The sequence below is a fragment of the Mustela putorius genome, unplaced genomic scaffold, assembly GCF_011764305.1.
Source record: "Mustela putorius furo isolate JIRA1106 unplaced genomic scaffold, ASM1176430v1.1 tig00000281_pilon_pilon_pilon, whole genome shotgun sequence".
Classification (NCBI taxonomy): Eukaryota; Metazoa; Chordata; class Mammalia; order Carnivora; family Mustelidae; genus Mustela; species Mustela putorius.
Genome location: NW_025421343.1, coordinates 27,458,582 through 27,471,857, shown reverse-complemented (window position 1 = coordinate 27,471,857; position 13,276 = coordinate 27,458,582).

Sequence of the window (13,276 nt, the reverse complement as noted above, 5' to 3'; positions counted from 1 at the left end):
GCAAAATGTGGGACTAATCAGAAGGTTCAGCCACTGCCAGTGAGAATGCAGATTTATTCAAACATATTGGGGAAGCATTTGGATGTATCTACTTAAGTGAACATATGAAATCTACTAATTCTGTTTCTGGGCAAACACCAAGGAAAATGATGCATACATATGTACACTAAAAGATAGTTCTAGAATACTTAGAGCAACAGTATTAGTAATAGCTTCAAACCAGAATCTACCTAAAAGTCCATCTACTAGGGAATGGATAAATACATTCATACAATGGAATATTATACAGCAATAAGAACAAACAGTTCATAGGTACATGCAACATATGGCTGAATCTCAGAAACATTACATTGAGCCTAAAAAGGCAGCTACAAAAGGATACTGTATGCTTTCCATTAAAGTACTAAAATGGGCAAAACTGATTCGTGTTAACTGTTAGAAGTCAGGAGAGTGATTATCTTCAGTGAGAGGGAGGTAGGGGAGGAGATGGTGCTTGAAAGGGAGTCTGAGGGGGACTTCTGCAGTGCTGGTGATATTTTGTTTCTTTATCCGGGTGCTTGTTTATGTTGGGTTGTTTAGTTCATGAAAATTCATCTAATTTATACTTCTATGTACACTCTTCTGTATGTACATTATATTTGAATAAAACTTTTAGAAAGCAGTACATGTTTCATAGAATGAATTGGGGAGCTTCTCATCTTTTCCTACACTTCAGAATTGTTTAAATAAGAGATCATTAAAATTATATGTTAAAGATTAGATGAAATTTGGATGAAATTCGGGACCTTTTGGTCCCAAGGTCTCCTTTTTTAGAGGTAGGATTTTTAATTACTTTCCTAGTATCTTTGGTTCAAACTATTCACTTCTTGGATTAATTCTGATAATTTTTATTTTGTAGGAAATATTTCATTTCTTCTAGGTTTTCACATTTATTTCTAAGTGTCTCTTGTAATTTCTTCTGTGTGTGGTATTGTGCTTTTTATTCTTATTATTGAAGAATTACCTGTGTGTGTTTCTTAATTTTCAAGGAGTTCAGGCAAAGAAATACTCACCTTTTACATTCAGTTCCTCATGGCAAGTTGAAGGATGAGGAAGAGAAAATTAAGGTGGATCAAGAATGTGCTCGGAATCTCGTCTGAAGATTTCTGCATCAGTAACTGAGGAGGTGTGTTACGCAGCTTCTCCATTTCCCTTGCCTTACTGGAAAAACAGGGCACCAATTTTTTTCCCTCTGTCCTCAAGTCTTGTTCCTTGACCCAAACATCTCTTTTTTGTGTGTCACTTGGAAGAGCAGTTTGGTTTCTTATCCTATAGTCAGTGGACAGTTTCCATCAATTTAAACAATCTTTCTAGGTACAAACATGTAAAACAAATGGCAAAGATTAGGAATGGGTCATGGATATTAGCCATCTTGCCTCTCTTATTCTCAGTGTGTTTGGTCATTATTACTGGATTAATTTGTCTTTAATGTGCAGATGAACAAAGTGTAGCCCTGCCAATTTACATTTTGCTTCTGAATCAGCAAGGAATGGAATTAGCTTTTAAGTTTGAGAAAACCCAACAAATAATGGCCTAAAAAAATAGAAGTTCACGGTAAGGGAGTTGTTAGCATTGGTCCAACTGTTCAAAATGTCAAGAAGGACCCAGGCTCTTTTTATTCCTCTTCTCTTCTTAGAGGATGAATTTTCATCTATTGTTTGGTTTCAAGATGGCTCCATTAATGCCAATCATGTTATCCAAGTTCAAGGCAAGATGAAGGTAAAAAAGAAAGAAGGGTCATACTAATTAGGACTTTTTCTCTTTTGACAGCAAAGGAAATCTACCCAGTGGCCCTCCAGCAGATTTCTCCATGTATCTAACTGGCCACAACATTGCCTCCCTACATTTAATGGATGTTGAGAAAGTGAGTATCTCACTTTTCAGCTTCTATAGTAGGAGATGGCCGTGAGAAGTCAATTTTGAATGGCTTTTGGGTTAAAGACAAATGTTCTCGTTCACAAATACCCCCTTAGACAGGAATCTCTTTAATCACTCAGTTCTATTTTGCATTTTCCCTCATTTCTTCTCTCTCACCCTGACTATAAAAGGTAATATATGTAATTTGTAAACACTGAGTCCTGATATCCTGACTCTTGAGAACAGTGTTCCTCAAGTCACCTTCCAAATGAGACTTTGCTTTTCTATATGATATCCCAATCATTCTAATCTTGTTTGTTCTTTCCTTGTTTTGAATTCACTCACTCTCTGAAGAATGATCAAACAACTCTCCTAAGTAGGCTTTCTTTCACACAAATCCCAAGGAACCCTGTTGTCTTAGATAGAGCCTTGAGTTTGTCCCTAATATTGCTGAAGTTTTCTCTCAGTTGATGCATGAATCTTCTTGTGTTCTTTCTACTTGAAGAGGATTATTTTTTGTACCTTGGAAGAAGTTGGTTTGTTTTTCTAAAGATGCTAAATAAAAACCTTAAGATATGTCATAAAAAATAAACATCCTTGGGCATAAATTCTTTGGCCTAACCGGTACCCTAAAAAAAACCCTGAATTTTAAACTTCCGATATAAAAAGTTTAGGCCTCCTTTGCTCTTTAAAATGAAAGACCAAATTATGCTTCTGGCCAAGTGAAGTAACAGACAGATTTATCTTCCCCCTTTAAACAATTAAAGGGGAAAATACACAGTAGTTTTCAGATATTGAATAATAGCATGAGGCAATAATTCCTGAGAGAGAGGAAAACAAATTGTGGCCCTAGCTTACTGCCGAGAGAGAGTGTTCTTGGCATGAGGGACAACCCAGCAGAGCCTAGAGTTCTCTGTGAATTGAAGAGACAGAGTTGGGAGTTTGATGGGTCCAAGATAGGTAGAGTTTGCAGGACAGAATACTATAAGAAAGCTCTGGAGCTCTGAACTGGGTCTTCCCCAAGTCTTCAGCTAAGTATTGATAACTATAAGCACATGACACATCTACCAGAGGCTGAGGAAGAGTCACCTAATAGATAGGCAGAACAATCCTCTGATATTACGCAAGATTGGGAATAGTTCATGTTTCCACCGGGCACAGTGGAATATATGATGAAGTTTGAGGCATTAGGTAAAGGATTAGGAAGGGTATTGTTGGCTCATCACTGTGTAAAAATTCAATACTAGGTTAAGTGTTGCTTTGGCTCGGTCTTAAATTTAAAAATAAGACATGAATAGCTCAAATACACACACACACACACACACGCACACACACGCGCACACACACACACACACGAATATCTAGTTCCCAAAAAGGCAAAATTCATAATGTTGGGACTCAATAATCTGGTATGCAAAGGAAAAAGAAAACACAACCCCAAATGAGGAGAAATAATAAATTCAAATTAACATTCAGAAAACACATTTAAATTCAGAATTAACGCATTTCATAAAGTTAATGTTCAGGGTTCTTATACTATTTGTGAAGTAGGATAATATAAATTATAGATGTACACCATTGAATCTAAAGAAACCACTTAAACTACAGCTAATATATATATGTATATATACGTATTAGCTGTAGTAGATAGATGTAGATTTATTTATTTTAGAAAGGGGAGGGGCAGAGGGAGATGGAGGCAGAGTCTTAAGTAGACTCCACGCTGAGTGTAGAGCTTGACACAGGGCTTGATCTCACTACCCTGAGATTGTGACCTGAGCTGAACCCAAGAGTCAGATGCTTAATTGTGGCACCCAGCTGACCCCCCCAAGTAACTATAGCTACTAAGCCAATAAAGGAGACAAAGCAGAGTAATCATAAAATATTCAATTAATCCAAAAGAAGATAGGAAATGGAAAAGGAAACAAAGAACAAGTATGATAAATAGAAAATAAACACTGAGGTGACAGATTACTACATAAGTAATCACATTAAATGTAAATGGTGTAAATACCATAATTAGAAGGCAAGATTGACAAGTTATATACAAATAACGAGACTTGCCTATGTAAAATGCTACATACGAGAAATCCACTTTGAACATAATAACTCAAATAGGTTAAAAGTAAAAAGATTGAAAAAGATGCCATAAAAAAAGAGAGCCTCAGTGACTGCATTAACGTCAGGCCAAATAGATTTCAGAGAGCATGGGTAAAGAGGTTTATTTCATAATGATTAAGAGGTTAATTCATCAAGAGAACATAACAATCCTAAAAGCGTATGCACCTAGTAACAGAGCTTCAAAATAAGTGGAAAAATGAAGGAAGAAAGAGACAAATCTATAATTATAGTTGGAGATTTCAGTACTCCTCTCAATAACTGAGAGAAGTAGACAGGCAATCAGGATTTGGAAGAGTTGGGTAACACTACAAACCTAATTAACATTTATAGAACATTCTACCCAACAACAGCAGAAAACACTTTTTTTTTTTTTAAGGTGCCAAGAACATTTACCAAGGTAGACCATATTCTGAGCCATAAAACAAGTCTCAATAAATTGAAGAGGGTCCAAATCATACAAAGTACGTTCATTGACCACAGTAAAATTAAATTAGAAGCCAATAAAAAAAGGTGTCTGGAAAATCCCCAAATATTTGGAAACTAAATAACACACTTCTTAATAACCAAAGGGTCAAAGGAAAATTAGAAACTGTTTTGCCGGTGAGGATGTGGAACAAGAAATCTCATTCACTGATGGTAGGAATGCAAATGGTACAGCTACTTTGAGAGACAGTTTGGCAGTTTCTTACAAAACTAGACCTGCTCTTAGCATACAATCCAGCAATAATGCTCCATAGTATTTCCCCAGCTGAGTTGAAAGGTTATAGTCACAGAAAAACAGGCATATAGCAGATTTATTCATAATTGCCAAAACTTAGAAACAACTGAGATGTCCTTTGGTAGGTGAATGGATAAATAAATGGTGGGTACATCCAGAAAAATGGAATATTATTTAGCAATAAAAAGAAATGAATTGTCAAGCCATGAGAAGACATGGCGGAAACTTAAGATGCATATTACTAAGTGAAAGATATGATTTCAATTATATGACTTTCTGCAGAAAGTAGTGAAAAGATCAGTAGTTTTCAGTGACTTGGCAGAGGAGAGATGAATGGGCAGACCTCAGAGAATTTGGGGGGCACTGAAACTATTTGTATGATACTATAGTGGTGGATACAGGTCATTATACATTTGTGCAAACCCATAGGTGGATGTACAATATCCAGAGTGAGCTGTAATGTAGACTGTGAGCTTTGGGCAATAATGATGTGTCAATGTAGACTCATTGATTATAACAAATGTACAACCTGGCTATCAGATCTTGGTAGTGGGGGAGGCTGTGCCTCTTGTGAGGAGAATGGGCTGGGCAAGGTGTATATAAGAAATTGCTGTACTTTCTCCTCCACTTTATTGTGAGCCTAAAACTGCTCTAAAAAGTAAAGTCTAGGGGCGTCTGGGTGGCTCAGTGGGTTTTTAAAGCTGCTGCCTTTGGCTCAGGTCATGATCCCAGGGACCTGGGATCGAGCCCCGCATTGGGCTCTCTGCTCCACAGGGAGCCTGCTTCCTCCTCTCTCTCTCTGCTTGCCTCTCTGCCTACTTGTGATCTCTGTCTGTCAAATAAATAAATAAATAAATAAATAATCTTTTTTAAAAAGTAAAGTCTATTAAAAATTAAGTCTATATAAAAAAATACTTTGAGCTGAATGAAAACAAAAATACAACATACCAAAATTTGTGGGATGCAACTAAAGAGAACTTAGAGGAAATTTTATAGCACTAAACTACGTAAGAAAAGAAGAAAGCTTTCAACTCAATGATCTCAGCTTCCATATTAAGAAGCGAGACAAAGAAAAGTAAAATAAGCCCCAAATCAGCTGAACAAAGGGAATGAAATAGATAAAAGCAGAAATCAATAAAATGTAAGATAAGAAGACAAAGTCAGTGAAAAGATAAGCTGTATTTTTGGGAAAACAAATAAAATGGAGGCTATTCTGATAGGTTCTGTAGACAAGCTCCTGTCCACATAAGTGGAGGAGGAGACTTGCAATGCCTTCTCAAGAAAATGACTTCTCAAGAAAAATGACCAAACAGGTCTCAGGGTCATGAGAAAACCCACTACCATCTTATGTGCAGGTGGCGATCTGCTTACCAAATTGAGTAAGATCTGTGTTCTTCAGTGAGGGGAATATATAGGATTTCTTTTTTCATCCAGGAAACTTGTTCTTACCTAGTCCTTCGAGAAGTTTCTATATATACTTGCAAGCTCGATAACGGTATTTCTTTAAATAATTCTGTATTTCTGACTTCACGTTTCAGACATCTTCTTTCATCCTCATTCTTCTACAGAGTTTGTCGATTTGACCTTTCTTTGTAGCTTCACTTTATTGAATTCCATGGCTTTGTAGCTTATTTGTCTTCCTATTTCCTTCTATAGGTAGAAACCTTAAATAATTGTTGTTTTCCCCCCAAATACTGGTGGGTGATCTTACTGCATTTACTTAAATTATGTTGTATTTCCTTAAGTGATTTTTTTTTTCTTTCCCTGAGACAGACTTGACTTTAAAACCTGCCGTTTATCTGATATGTGACCCCAGGGCAAGAGAGTCTCTTGAGTCTTTACTTTCCCCTCTAAAAAATGGTACCTTCACGTCTATCATCCCAATTAAGTCCTTCAAAGATAGTGCTGGTCGTATGGAGACCCCCCAGGAAGGCCAGCCCCTCAGCCTCTTTCTCATCTCCACCCCAGCAAACATAGGGCAGCTGCTTACAGTGCCTCGCCTGCTGCAGGAAACGTCCCCGTAGAGAATTCTGGACCTGGTAACCAAAAGCAACACATTACAAAGACCTCTTGGTTTAAAAACATTCATAACCTGAATCTTTCCAGGTGATTTATTTAGAAACCTCCTTAGAAAAGGAGTCAAACTAAAAACTAATTTTCTCCATTCCTAATTTTTCCCAGAAAATGAAGAGATTTATTTAAAAGAATTTATAGGCAATGCCATATTTAGGAGGAAAAGCTGAGAGAGCTTCCTTTTAATTCCCCAAGTGTGCTTTTCAAGTTGCAGCTTTGCTCTTTAAACTATAGAGGCGAGCAGACCCCAGCTGGTAAAGCTGACCATGGCCCCATCCGTCTGCCGTGGCTGATGTCACTGATTGATTTAGCATCTCTTTTTTAAAGGGCCCTTAGCCTCAGAATCTCTCTTCTGATGCTTCTTTAGGCAGTCATTACCACTGGGGCAAAACCTATGCACCATCCCAGCCCAGGCTTTCAGGGTACCGACCCAGTGTGATGAAGGCAGTGTGACCACAGGCATTCACAGATCCCAAGAGAGACTTCTTTGTTCTGCAACTTACTCTTCAGTAAGAAAGAGTTCCTTAACCACTGGCAGATCATTTGTAGCTGGGACAGCGGACTGGGCTAGCCCTTGGCGTTTTTGTGAGTGCATAGGATCAGGGGTGACCAGAAACCTCCTGGGAGTGATGTTGTGGTAGGAAGGACTTTGGAGGGCATCTGGAAAAAACAGCAGCTGGCAAGAGGCTAGCAGTCCCCATGTAACTGAAGTCACCGCCATGGCCGGGTGGGCTTGCCGCCTCGCAACAGGTTGGACAAGTATGTGTCAACTGACCCTGTTGCAGTAGGACAGCTGGCTTCACCGGCTCTCCTGTCCCCTAGGACGTCCAAGTGAAAGGGGCCAGATGACAGTCAACACGAGGGACAGGAGACCAGTTCCAGGGGGCAGTGGGTTCCCCTTATCTGCCGCAGGGGCCGGGTAGGAAGTAAATCTTAGGCTTGACACGGTGAATATAAACCTGCTAGTCTATATTGGTGCCACACTGGGACTTTGTCATTGATGCCTGTGATTGGCTTTAGTCTCGTCACCAGGATTTCCCTAGGCCTCCTCAGCCTACAGGGAGGAAGGCAATCTTGGGAAAAGTAACTAATTACTCAGTGGTATTGGCTTAGCCTCACTGGTGTACTGCAGGACCAAGCATCTTTGGGGTCTTGAGGTATGCCTCAGGACCGCTGCTCACGAACACACTTGTGGTCCAGCCAGGACCCTCTTGGCTCCCGCCTGTGTGGGCATCCTGCCCTTGCCCCTAAGACTGCCACGGCTCTGTTGGCATTTTGTGTCCAGGATCAGAACCACTCCCAGATGAAAAGGTTGATTTTTTCACTTTGGGAGAATGCCCCCTCTCTCCAGAGGGAAACAGGCCTGTGGGTGTCCCAAGCCTTGCATTTAGGTCAGAGGAGCTGGAAAGGTCCCCCATGGTTTCCACACGATGGTTGTCTCCTGGTTCAATGAGGGTATTCTCTTAGGAGAAAACCAAATTGCACTGCCACTTTGCCCTTTAGAAATTTCTGTCTGCTCATTTATTTTGCTTGGTGTGTATCTTAGACAGGCATTACCACAGTGGTTTGTAGCCTTCGACTTGTCCCCATGCCCTCTTTGGCTTTAAAATGCCACACAACCCCACTATTGAGGTTGGAAAGAAACTCCCTTTCACTGGGATTTCAAGGAGAACTTGTAGAGTATTAGGATGATTGAAAAAATCGATATCGTAATATAAGGATACAGGTTTACGGATGCCTTGGGGATGTCAGACTAACAACAATTAAATTGACTTTGGGTCTTGTTTGGTTTTGCGGTTTCCATGGCTCCCAGACCTTCGTTTCTGTGCCCTGGGCAGTCATGTAAAGGCTCTTTGTTGAGAACCCGGATTCAAATTTGCCATTAACCTGAATACGCCCTGCTCACCTCAACCAAGTGTGAAACTAGAGGAGTCACAGAAAGAAGCTATTCAGCTGGAATTGTACTTTTTATAAGAAAGTCTCAGCTGCCAAGCCGAGTAGAGCATCTGCTTACTTGGGCAGCTTAGCGCCTGCGGGGCCCAGTTGGTGTAAGAGGGACAGCGGGGCTGCGGCTAAGCTCAGCGTTTCTCAGTTACAGGACAAGAAAGGAAGGAAGGAAGGGAGCCAGGGAGAGAGAGAGACGGGGACGGACGGAGGAGGGAAGAGAGAGGAAAGGAAGTGAAGAGAGAGGAAGGCAGGAAGCGCGCCGTGAAACTGTGGTCTTTCAACCTTACTTGTTTTCCATGCGGGGGGTTATGTGAAGAGTCCATTTCTCCTCAGTCGGGCCTTCGTACCAGACACAGAAGTGGGTCCCAGCAGCAGCGTCTCTGCCTCCCTGAGAGTCTGAACAGTTTTCAAAGGCTACTGGCCCAGAAATAAGTAACCAGAGGGTAGCCATCGACGTGGAGAGAAGTGACCGTCTTAGAGAGACCGTCACCGGTTTTCTGGGGTTAATGATCTAAACAAAGCACAGGGAGACAGCGGCGCTGGAAGACTTCTGGGCGGCCTGTGGTTGGTTTTCCCGGCGCCCTTGTGGACATGCCGTCACTAGCATTCAAGACAAGGAACTTCGAGAGGGTGGTCAGATAGAACCATGTGAGACCTGGCCCCCAACTGGCCAGGTCGCCCTGGCTGCCTGGGTGGCCTGCTTGCCTGGGGGACCCTGCTACAGGGGGTCAGTCCTTCATGGGCAGGAGGTCTCCCTGTTCTCACTCTCTGCAGGTGGTTCAACGAAGATCGTTCTGGAGGAGATAGAATGAGAGGGCTGCCTGCTGCCGCTCTCCTGTTCTGTCCCTCCTCCCCTTTCCAAAGCCCTGCTGTCTTCCTGACCCTGGGGTTCACGACTTACTCCAATTGCCTTCCAAACACTCCCGTTTACTTGAGCTGCTGCGAATGGAGTTTCTGTTACTTGCCACTGAGAGAGCTCTAACCACGGCCTGGCCCCTGCCTCTCTCCCCAGCTTCGTTCCCTGACACCTCACATTTCATGCTGTCCCCGTGTCATGCCTCCTCGCCTTCGCTCCTGTCCTTTCCTCTGCTGGGACGTCTGCTGCGTCTTCCTGTGGCTGACGCAGACACACCCAGCTCAGGAAGCCTCCCCAAGTGTGCCTGTCACCTCTCCTATCAGTCAGATGTTCGCTGCTTATCTCTGGGTCTCCCACGCTGGCCTCTAAGCTCCTTGGACAGGGACCGGGTCTTATCCATCTCTGTACCCAGGGCCTATCATAATGCCTGGCACATAATAGGTGTTTGTTGAAAGAAACCATGTTTGTTGAAAGAGACTCGGGAAGGTAAACAGAAAAACAGGGTTTCATTTCTGCAGAAAGTGAGGGACAGAGTTACCCTGTGGGTAGATACCCACAGAGAATTCTGGTCCAAGGAAAAGAGTGCTTGTGACATATCACAGGGAACCTCAGAGGGGCATTCTAAGGAGTGGTGCAGTGTGGATGGAAATGAGCTTCTTTTTCTCTTCCATCATAACCCTGTTTCTCTCTTCCTGAACTACCCCTGCCTCCTATTCAGCCAGTGCCATTGTTTCATTGTATTAGGGGTTGGCACCGTTGGGTGACAGATTTAACGTTCTCATCCCCTGTGGTCCATGTCCCCAATGATGTGTGTGAATGGTGTCTGCTAATAAGGGACTAATGATGTTGCTGGGAAACGGGTGGGTCCAGACTCTGCATCCAGAGAGCCTAAGTCTCTTTGAGCAAGAAAGAGAGGGCTGCAAACAGGAGGTGGCATTTGGACTTGAAACTTGAAGGATAACTCGGAGTTTAACGAAAGGATGGGGAGCCTGATGTGTTCATCAGGAGTTGCAGGGATTGTGGATAATAGGTTAAAGTCACTCATCTTAAGTGAGGGCAAGGTGTGGGGCACCTAGGTGCCTCGGTCGGTTGAGCGTCTGCTTTCAACTCAGGTCATGATCTCAGGGAGGATCTCAGCCCCACCTCGGGCTCCCTGCTCAGCAGGGAGTCTGCTTCTTCCTCTCTACCTCCCCCCAACCGGCTTGTCCTCTCACTCACTATTTCTCTCTCAAATAAAGAAAGTCTTAAAAAAAGAAGAAGAAGAAATAAATAAATAAATAAATAAATAAGGGCCAGGTGGCTGTCCAGAGAATCAAGGGGAGTGATGGGAGGAAGTGCAGTGTGGCTTGGACGGGTAACAGACTCTTCACTTTGTACATTTAATAGACCCTGAGAGTACGCTTTGCAGAATTATACATATACTGTAAATTGTCAAGCGCACTAGAGAACCTTCTGTGCGGCTACCATTAACAAGAAGCAAAGTGGTTAAGTATATAGACCCCGGAGTCAGATTGTCTGGGTTTAATTCCCAGATCTGCCTCTCCTGGCTCTGTGACCTTGGGCAAGTTACTTGACACCTCCATGCCTCGGCTGCATGATCTGTAAAATGAGAACAATAGTACCTCTCTGAGCAGGTCACAGGGATAAGAAAAGTGAGTTAAGAGAAGCCCTCAGAATAGTGCCCCATGTGCAGCACTCACTCATTGTCGGGCACCAGTATGATTTTATTTCTCATGAGGTCGTTTGCAATCACCAGCCATGCAATTAGAGCAGGAGCCCATGATAATAATTACATGAGTTCAGCCGTTCATTTGGTGTTGTTTCCCACTAGACTGTGAATTCCTCAAAGGCATTAGTTGAATAAATGTCTCTTTCCAAAGTAATTGAATTCATGCTTTCAAGCATATTTCCTACTTACTATATTTTTGTGCTGGTAATCTAAGGGGAGAACTTTTCTTAGGATTGTGAGGGGGAAATAAGATTATTAGTTGGAAACTCCTCCATGAAGCTGGAAAATCCTTGCACACAGAAGCACTGTCTTCTGTATAAACCCACGCCAGCCCCTTGAGACTGTTGCTGGAAAACTTGCTTCATGGAGGTTTTGTCCTGTTCAAAAGGGTTTAGAGAGCCTGGAGAAATAAATATCTGAGCCCTCGACCTTGTCCATTTGGCTGGACATTTTTAGCAGAGCCTTGTTACAAAACTTTTAGCAAAGAAACTTCTTTCAAGGGCTGCAACTCCTGAGAGGTGGGAAAATAAAGTTGAGTGGCATTTAGACATCTTCTGTACCCAGGGAAGCTGGCCCAGGGCTCCTTGTCTGCTTGTTTTGGTTGCCTTGGAGGGAAAAGGGCGCAGAGGAGCTTTTCTGCTGAGACCATGGAATGAAAGTTAAAGTGGCCTTTGGAGATTGACTCTGAGTCTGCAGGACCCAGAGGGCTCTGCAAAGGCTGGACCATAGCCCACAGAGGGCAGACCCAGGTGTGTGTGTGTGTGTGTGTGTGTGTGTGTGTGTCCAACATTGGGATGGAGGTGGGTGGGGGTTCTGACCCCCCAGGAAGGCAGTCAGAGGAGTCAACTGGAAGCCAGAGATCTGAATTGTAGTTCGGTCCTTTTGTGTCTGCGTGAGTTTCCACTGGTCTTTCCTTTTCTGCCATTGGATGATGGCAGATATGGATTGTTTCTAAAGTTCTGTTTCTAGTGTTCAGATTCTCGCTCTGCCCTAGCACTGCTGAACACAGTTTGGGTTGAGCAAGGCAGCATTTATATCCAAACGTCCCACATCATCCATCACCATGAGGGCCCTTCTATCCAAACTGCTCTGTGCAACCCTGCCCTGACCCAGCCGCACCCCCCACACCAGGCTCCGCACTGCACAGTGGGGTGCTCCTCTCTGTAGCCAGTGAGCTCCCGGAAGCTCAGCCCTTTCTTGGGTCTCCTCCACTGCAACATCCAAGGGGAGGCTGCTGATTTTCAGGCCTAGGACGGGAAAGGCCTGCTCCTTGCCTCCTTTGCCTTTCTAATCTCCCTCCTTCCTTCCACAAAGTCCCCAGCTCCCGGGAAGGTTCATCCTTATCACCGCTGCCTTCTCCCAACTGGATCCCTTCTCATTCGCCGAAGACGGTGAAGCTGGGCTCACTTCTGCTCTCTCCATCCCGATTCCCACTGCCATCTGTGTGACTTGAACGTTCACTCAGACAACTCTGATGACCGCGCACCCCCTGGGTGCCTCAACTACCTCGGCTCTGATGCTCCTTTCCTCCGCGTGTGCGTGTGCACGCGCGGACACACACACACACACACACTCTCAAATATTTGCTGACACCATGTAGACAATGGGCCCATTTAGTGAGGTTTCATTTGTCTTTAAAACTATGATACCTATAACTAGAGTGACCATATAATTTATTTTCCAAACAGGGACAATTTTGTGAATGAGAGAGGACACCAAAATAATTCAGATTGTATTACTTTTGGAAATACTTATTTATGACAAATTGGCTTTTGTATTAAGGCCCTTTACTTTTTGAATATAAAGTAATTATATTCAAAAGCTATTTTCCAAAATAAATTTTCCTTCAATTAAAACATTTACATGTCTACACTCAAAAGACATTGAAAAAAACTCTTTTGTACTGATTATCTGCATATTCAAAAACATAGGCAGA